This window comes from Bison bison, unplaced genomic scaffold (genome assembly GCF_000754665.1).
Source record: "Bison bison bison isolate TAMUID 2011002044 unplaced genomic scaffold, Bison_UMD1.0 scf7180017845980, whole genome shotgun sequence".
Taxonomy (NCBI): domain Eukaryota; kingdom Metazoa; phylum Chordata; class Mammalia; order Artiodactyla; family Bovidae; genus Bison; species Bison bison.
In genome coordinates this window covers 5459-13066 of record NW_011476553.1, presented here as the reverse complement: position 1 = coordinate 13066, position 7608 = coordinate 5459, and the positions used below count along the sequence as shown (strand labels likewise).

Genomic DNA, 7608 nt, shown 5'->3' with positions numbered 1-7608 from the left:
GGGGTCTGGGGACCGACTCGGAGCTGCAAGATGCCTGATGCTCTGGGGACCAACTCGGAGCTGAAAGACGCCTGAGGCTCTGCGAGGGCGGCTGCGGTGCTTGGAGCTCCTGCTGCCCACCGCCGGTGCCCGTTTCGTTGACCACAGCTGACCTCAAGCCTCAAAGGAGAGCAGCAGAGCAAACACGGCCTTCACTCCCTGAGAAGCCCCCAGCCGGGGCCCCGCCGCCCCGTCACGGGTCCGCAGTGCAGGCCTGGGGTCCGGCCAGCGAGGGTATGCCGTGTGTCGCTGGGACGGGGGAGGCCAGCCTCTTGGGGATCTGTAGGCTGACACGAGTGCAGGGCGATGCTGGAGCCGCACGGCCGACCCCAAGGCTTTGGGGGAGAAAGAAGGGACAGAGCTGTCTTTCTAACCCGTCAGGCCTAGGACCCGGGCGGGGCCATGGTATCGCTGTTTGCAGGACGTATTGCCATTTCCCAGGGGCCTGGGTGTTTACGGGACGTTTGTGAAGGCCACGGGTGCTTTCCTTCTCGTGGACTGGAGGTAGAGGAGGAGAGGTGCTCCCCAGACAAGATTCAGGTCTGACACACAGATTCATGGAGTCCGTGGCAAGACAGGGGGCTTCCCTGATAGCTCAGTTAGTAAAGAATCTGCCTGCAATACAGGAGACCCCAGTTCGATTCCTGAGTTGGGAAGATTCCCTGGAGAAGGCATGGGCTACCCACTCTGGTATTCTCAGTCTTTCCTGGTGGCTTAGCTGGTAAAGAATCTGTCTGCAATGCAGGAGACCCTGGTTTGATTCCGTTGTTGGGAAGATCCGTTGGAGAAGGGAAAGGCTACCCACTCCAGTATTCTGGCCTGGAGAATCCCATGGACAGAGGAAGCCTGGTGGGGCTACAGTCCGTGGGGTCACAAAGAGTTGGACACAAATGAAGCGGCTAAGACTTTTTCACTTTCGCCAGGACAGAGGACTCACCCAAGATTGGGGTGGGCTGGAAGACAGAATGACTGCTCCTGGATGGGACATCTCCAAGGCACAGTCTACGGATGTGTGGGCATCCGGCAGGACAGGAGACAGAGGTGTTGTGCTAGCTTTGACTGAACGGAGCCCCAGGAACTGTATTATCTGTGGGGCCAGAGTATGGAATGGAACGGATGTGGGGGCTACAGGGGTAACTGACCGGGTGACCCCTGGGCTGCTCTGAACTTTCTACACGCATTTCCCTGGACTGTAAGGAGACCCAACCAGTCCATCCTAAAGGAAATCAGTCCTGAATATTCATTGGAAGGACTGATGTTGAAGCTGAAACTCCAATAGTTTGGCCACTTGATGCGAGGAGCTGACTCACTGGAAAAGACCCTGATGCTGGGAAAGATGGAAGGCAGGAGGAGAAGGGGACAACACAGGATGAGATGGTTGGATGGCATCACCCACTCAGTGGACATGAGTCTGAGCAAACTCTGGGAGATGGTGATGGACAGGGAGGCCTTGCATGCTGCGGTCCATAGTCACACAGAGTCGGATACGACTGAGCGACTGAAGAACATGAGTCAAGCTTTTCTGTCCCCAAAGATACAAATTCATCCAAACACACCCATTAAATTAAATATATATATATTTTCTGTACAAAACCGTTGGATGCCCCAGACTGATCAGACGTGGTTAGTAAGCGCCCCTTACATAAAGCAGGATGCCTCCCTTGGGCTTCTTCGATGAATTCCATCTTTTTCCAGTGAATAGGAGGGCGGGGAGGGCCAGGGGCGGAGGTGAGTGGGGAGTTGCTGGGAATACACGCTGGCGCTGTTTTTCCTGAGACTGTCTTGTCCCTTGCATTCCCACAGGCAACATGATAGCAAAAATTGTATACTCCCATCGTCTCCATGGTGGTGGTGACGCTGATCGGGCTGGCGGTCAGGTACTATAACCAGAGGAGAAACTCTCTCAGGACAAACGGCAAGTCCTCCCCCCGCCCCCGCCCCCGCCCCCAATTGTGTCTGCCTTAACTGGTAAAGCCCGATTTTAAAAAGATATATAGATACGTGAATGAATGAAAAAGAGGCAGACTCACAGATACAGACAACAAGTTAGTCGTTCCCAGTGGGGAGATGGTAGAGGGCAGCGGTTAGACGGAGGGGAGGGGATTAAAAAGAACCAGCTAAACGGGAACCCACTCCAGTCTCCTTGCCTGGAAAACCTCATGGACAGAGGAGCCTGCTGGGCTGCAGTCCACGGGGTCGCAAAGAGTCAGACGTTACTGAACGACCCCGCACACACACACGACCTCCAGGGAAACGAGTTTATGCAGGGGGTGGTGGGGGGCGAGGTAGGGCTTCTGCTTCAACTTTGGGTCCAAGCTCCTGGGTTTGCAGAATTACAAGCGCAGGGAGCTGCCCTTGGGAGCAGAGATCCTGGCTGCTGATCCAGGAAATTCCTAGAGACGTCGCTAAAGAGGTGGCTGGGGCAGAGACGCTTTCTTGCAGAAGAAGCAACAGCTCAGACGTTAATCTAGATTCTCTCAAGCTTTGGTCCTGAGACCACTCATGTCGGGATCTATCTGGGTTTTGCCAGAGTGAGGTTTCCACTGCCCCTGAGGGAAGCTATGAAACAGAAGTCTATACCAATCGTGTTTTTGTTCTGGATTTGGGAAACTTCAACATCTCAGTAGCTGCCCTCTGCCTCCCTCTGCTGGTGGTTGGGTGGTTTTGACTTACACCCTGGCCAGGAAGCGCCTTGGTCTATACAACACCCCAGCCTGAAAGTTTGGGAGGGGGGAAGCAAGAGTTTCTGAAAAAAATAAAACCACTTACATTCTGGACCACATGCCTCATCACAGATGTTGTTGTTGAGTCACTCAGTCGTGTCCGACTCTTTGCGACCCCGTGGGCTGCAGCATGCCAGGCTTCCCTGTCCATCACCAACTCCCAGAGTTTACTGAGACTCATGTCCATTGAGTCAGTGATGCCATCCAACCATCTCATCCTCTGCTGCCTGTACAGTGAAAAAAATTAACAGTGCTTGAAGATCAATCCACTGAAGTGTGTGTATGGTTTGTTGTTTTTTTTTTTATAAGTATGACGTCTTGCTTTCAATGTTTCCTTGCAGAACCACGGACCATCTGAGGTCTTCAAAATCCACCCACCACTCTGAGAAAACCTCTCTTCAGATGACAACCCTGTCGATTCTGTGGAACGTTCCTTTTCATTCTTGGCTTCACTCGCTGCCCTGGAGGGTCTTCTCTTCTGTTTGCAATAGACGTGCTGCCCCACAAAGAAGGGGGTTCCTAATTCCTCAGATACACCCATGGGAACGAGGTGGACAGCTGGATCTTGGATTGTAAAGAGATTGCTTGATCTGTGGGTTCCATCAGCCATGCGGCCTGAGAGGTTCCGACTCTGGTCTGAGCTCTGGAGTATGTCCTGCTGAGACCACGGGCCACTGACGTGGTCAGAGAACACAGGAGCCAGGAGAATAGCTGGGGGTCTCGGGTGGGGCTGCCGTGGAGGACTTCCAAAGGATGGATGCTGCTTGGGTTTCTAGCAAGCTGGGGAGACAAGCTTAGCTCATGCTACAGCTTCCTTGCAAAAGTGAAAGTGTTAGTCACTCAGTGGCAACTGACTCTTTGCGACCCCCTGGAGTGTAGCCCACCAGGCTGCTCTGTCCATGGGGATTCTCCGGGTGAGAATCCTGGAGTAGGTTACCATGCCCTCCTCCAGGGGATCTTTCCTGACCCAGGGATCCAGCCTGGGTCTCCCGCTTTGCAGGCGTATGCTTTACCATTTGAGCCATCAGGGAAACTCAGCACCTTTAGTTAACGTCAGGAATCCGGACCAGTTCACCACCGCCTGTGAATCAGGAATGAATGTGTTTCTACCCTAGGGGCAGCATTTAACTTTATCTCAGCTCACCAAAGTATTATCACCTGCAGAGGATGAGGCTGGATTTCTGGAAATTTAAGTGCAAGGCCCATGATGTGGAAACTTGGGGAGAGATCTTGGGGTTTTGTTTGTTTGTTTTTTTTTGCCATGAAATTGTATGGTTTCTACTTTTTTTTTTTTTTTTTTCAGAACGTGGGATAGAGATTTTGAAATGTCGAGACCTTTTTGTATTATTTTTGGCCTTGGATCCTCTGTGGGTACCAGTTCTTAACACAATGTCAGCGCTTTCCTTGGTGTATACTTTTCTTTGTCCTGGACTAACTGTCTACCCTCAGCATCTAAAAAGTAGACCAGCTGCTTGCTTGGGTTTCAGTCATTCTTTAGGGGAGAGGAGAGAATGGGTAGTTTGGGCAGACTAGTGTAGTCTGATGGACTGAGATCAACGCTGATAGAATGTTTAGGGTTTGAGTATCGGAACCAGAGAGGAAGATGGTCATTAGAGTCTGGAACGCAGAAAGATGATGCACGGAAATCCTAGATATTCATGTGTGGGTGCTCCCCCTTAGATACCTGCACCCCGGTGTTCACTGCAGCAGTATCTCCAGTAGCCAAGGCATGGGACGCCTAAGAGCCCATCGATGGAGGAATGGCTCAAGACGATGTGGTACATGTGTACAGATGGAATATTACTCGGCCGTGAACAAGAATGAACCCATGGCATTTGCAGCAACATGGGTGGGCCTGGAGAGTATTGCCACAAGTGAAGTAAGTCTGCAGAACACAAAATACCCTATGATATCGCTGACGTGTGGAATCTAAGAAAACGGATACAAATGAACTTATTTACAAAACAGGGATAGACTCTTGGACATACAAAACGAACTCCTGGTCACCAAAGGGGAGAGCGTGGAGGCATAAATTAGGAGTTTGGGATGAAGAGATACGCGATACCATATGTAGAATAGATAAACAGCAAGGTCTTACTTGATAGCACAGGGAACTCTACTCAAAATGTGGTAATAAATGATACTGGAAAAGAATATATGTATATCTCCATGAATAACTGAAATTGCCTTATGTGTCAGTCGGTCAGTCATATCGGGCTCTTTGTGACCTCAGGGACCGTAGCCCACCACGCTCCTCTGTCCATGGGATTCCCCAGGCAAGAATACTGGAGTGGGTTGCCACGCCCTCCTCCGGGGGATCTTCCTGATCAGTGATGGAACCTGGGTCTCCTGCATTGGCATTTGATTGTTTACCAACTGAGCCACCAGGGAAGACGACACCGGAAATGAACACAGCATTGTAAACCAGCTACAGTGAAACAGAAGAGAGAAGAGAACACCGTTTCTCCAAGGATAAACCACTGTATGCAAGGGTGCTGACCCGCCTCCAGCTCCTAATGCGGGGAAAGCAAGTCTCTCTCTCTCTCATACACACACACACACACACAGGTATCAAAATTCATGCACTGATGTCCTGACCCTTGGCATCTCAGAGTGGAACCTTATGTGTCAAAAGATCGGGGACAGTTGTGATCAGTTAAGACGATGAGTCGGAACAGGAGGATGGCTTCTGAGGCAATATGAGCTGTGTCTGTATAAGAGGGGAAATTCAGATACACACAGAGAGACACCAGGAAAGGAACCTGAGTGGCTGGGAGCCCCCCAGCCACAAGGTAAAGAGCTATCGCAAGCCGGGACAGAGCCCCGTATAACCTTCAGAGGGCGGGCCCGCCTGCCCATCCCTTGGACTTGGACTTCCAGACTCTGAAACTGCGAGAAGATACATATTCCTTGTTTCATCTGCCCAGCTTGTGGGATTCTGTTAAAGGCATCCTTAAAAAGTCATACAGAGATGAATATATTTGGGGTACATAGTGGTGAGGGTTTTTTTTTCTAATTTAAACGCGAGAATGAGGAATGCATCTAGCTTGTCTGTACAGGTGGTACGGGAAGCCAGGCATGATTAAACTCTGGACTCAGGCCCAAAGCGTGAGATCACAGTCTGGCTTCTCCAGGTCAAGCTGTGTGACCCTAGGCAAGTTGGGCAACCTCTCTGGGTGTCCGTCATCTCATCTGAAAAACGAGTGTTTTGGAAATCTTGAACGTGGATCACAAGAAGTTTCAAGGAAACTGACTTTTGGCATCTGTCTTCCAAAACAGTGGTGAGGCTGTGGTTGTTCAGCCGCTAAGTTGTGTGCAGCTCTTTGCAGCCCCATGGGTTGTAGCCCTCCAGGGGCCCCAGTCCATTGAAATTTCCAGGCAAGAACACTGGAGTGGGCTGCCATCTCCTTCTCCAGGGGATCTTCCCAACCCAGGGATTTGAACTGCAGTCTCCTGCATGGGCAGGCGGATTCTTTACCCCTGGAGCCACCAAGGAACTGTATCCTATATTTTGAAAGATTTAAAATAGTCTCACCTCAGAAAGAAAGAATTATGTCACACAGTGGAGGCGTCAGACAAGGCTACCGTGATCATCCCACTGAAAAGTAGCCGCCACGGTCATCCCACTGAAGCATAGCTGCGATGGTCATCCCACTGAAATGTATCATCATCCCACTGAAATGTATCCTCGTCCCACTGAAATGTATCATCGTCCCAATGTACACCTTAACCTTCTACAATGCTACGTGTAGATTATGTCTCAGTAAAGCTGGGGGGAAGAGTTCTTTGTGAATTTTTCTGTGAGTATTTTTGCTTGGATTCTGTAGGCGTGTGGCATGCCACGAGCACAGTTGATCCATACAGTGGCTCTGGCGAGACTTTCCTCTTTCTTTCCACGGAAAATTCACTAGACATTGAATATTCTGTGACAGCACATTGTATACACACGTATATATCTGGGACAGAGCAGCTCTCTTAGTGACCATATGTTTCTGCTGACGTGATAGAATCTCACTTCCAAATTGTGTTTTCTTCTGACTGCCACGGGTCTTGTTCATTTTGAGGACTGTTTCAGAGGATATGTGCGTGCATCTGTTCTTTTATCTTCCTTCGGGTAATTTAGTGTAGATTTGGTGGCTGTTTCTTGCGTAGGTTTGGAGGACTCCTTTATCTGTGCTCAGAAGTCAATTTCCTTTAAACTTCTTGTGATCCACATTCAAGATTTCCAGCATCTTCGGTATTTCACATTGAAGGAGCCACCATGTGTAGCAGAATTATCTTTACTTTCAGCAAATGTTTCTTAACATTTTGTTGTTTAATTCTCTGTTTCTTTGTACCCTCTAGCTTCTTTTATCCCCCCCTCCAAAAAAAACATTAGCTTCATTATTTTTTTAAAAAAACTTTTGTATTAGAGTATAGCTAATTAACAAACAATGTTGTGATAGTTTCAGGCGGACAGCAAAGAGACTCAACTATATACATATACATGTATCCATTCTCCCCAAACTCCCCTTCCATCCAGGCTGCCACATGACATTGAGCAGAGTTCCCTGTGCTGTCCAGCAGGTCCTTGCTGGTTCTCCATGTTAAATACAGCAGTGTGTCCATGTCCACCCCAAACTCCCTGACTATCCCTTTCCCCATCCTTACCACGCCTCAACCATAAGTTCACTCTCTAAGTCTCTGAGTCTGTTTCTGTTTTCTAAGTAAGTTCTTTTGTATCATATCTTTTCAGATTCCACGTGTAAGGGATGTCATATGCTATTTCTCCTTCTCTGTCTGACTCACGTCACTCAGCATGACACTCTCTAGGCCCATCCATTTCACTGCAAACAGCATTAACCGT

General features: G+C 49.4%; 1 long non-coding RNA gene across 1 annotated transcript in view; it reads left to right on the top strand.

The window, feature by feature from the left end:
- LOC104987232 overlaps positions 1–7184 on the top strand; it is a 7967-nt gene extending 783 nt beyond the window's left edge. The window contains exons 2-3 of the long non-coding RNA XR_825106.1: positions 1843–1954; positions 3104–7184. This is a non-coding gene — a long non-coding RNA (uncharacterized LOC104987232). The remainder of the gene's footprint in view (positions 1–1842; positions 1955–3103) is intronic.
- Positions 7185–7608: the final 424 nt, after the last annotated feature.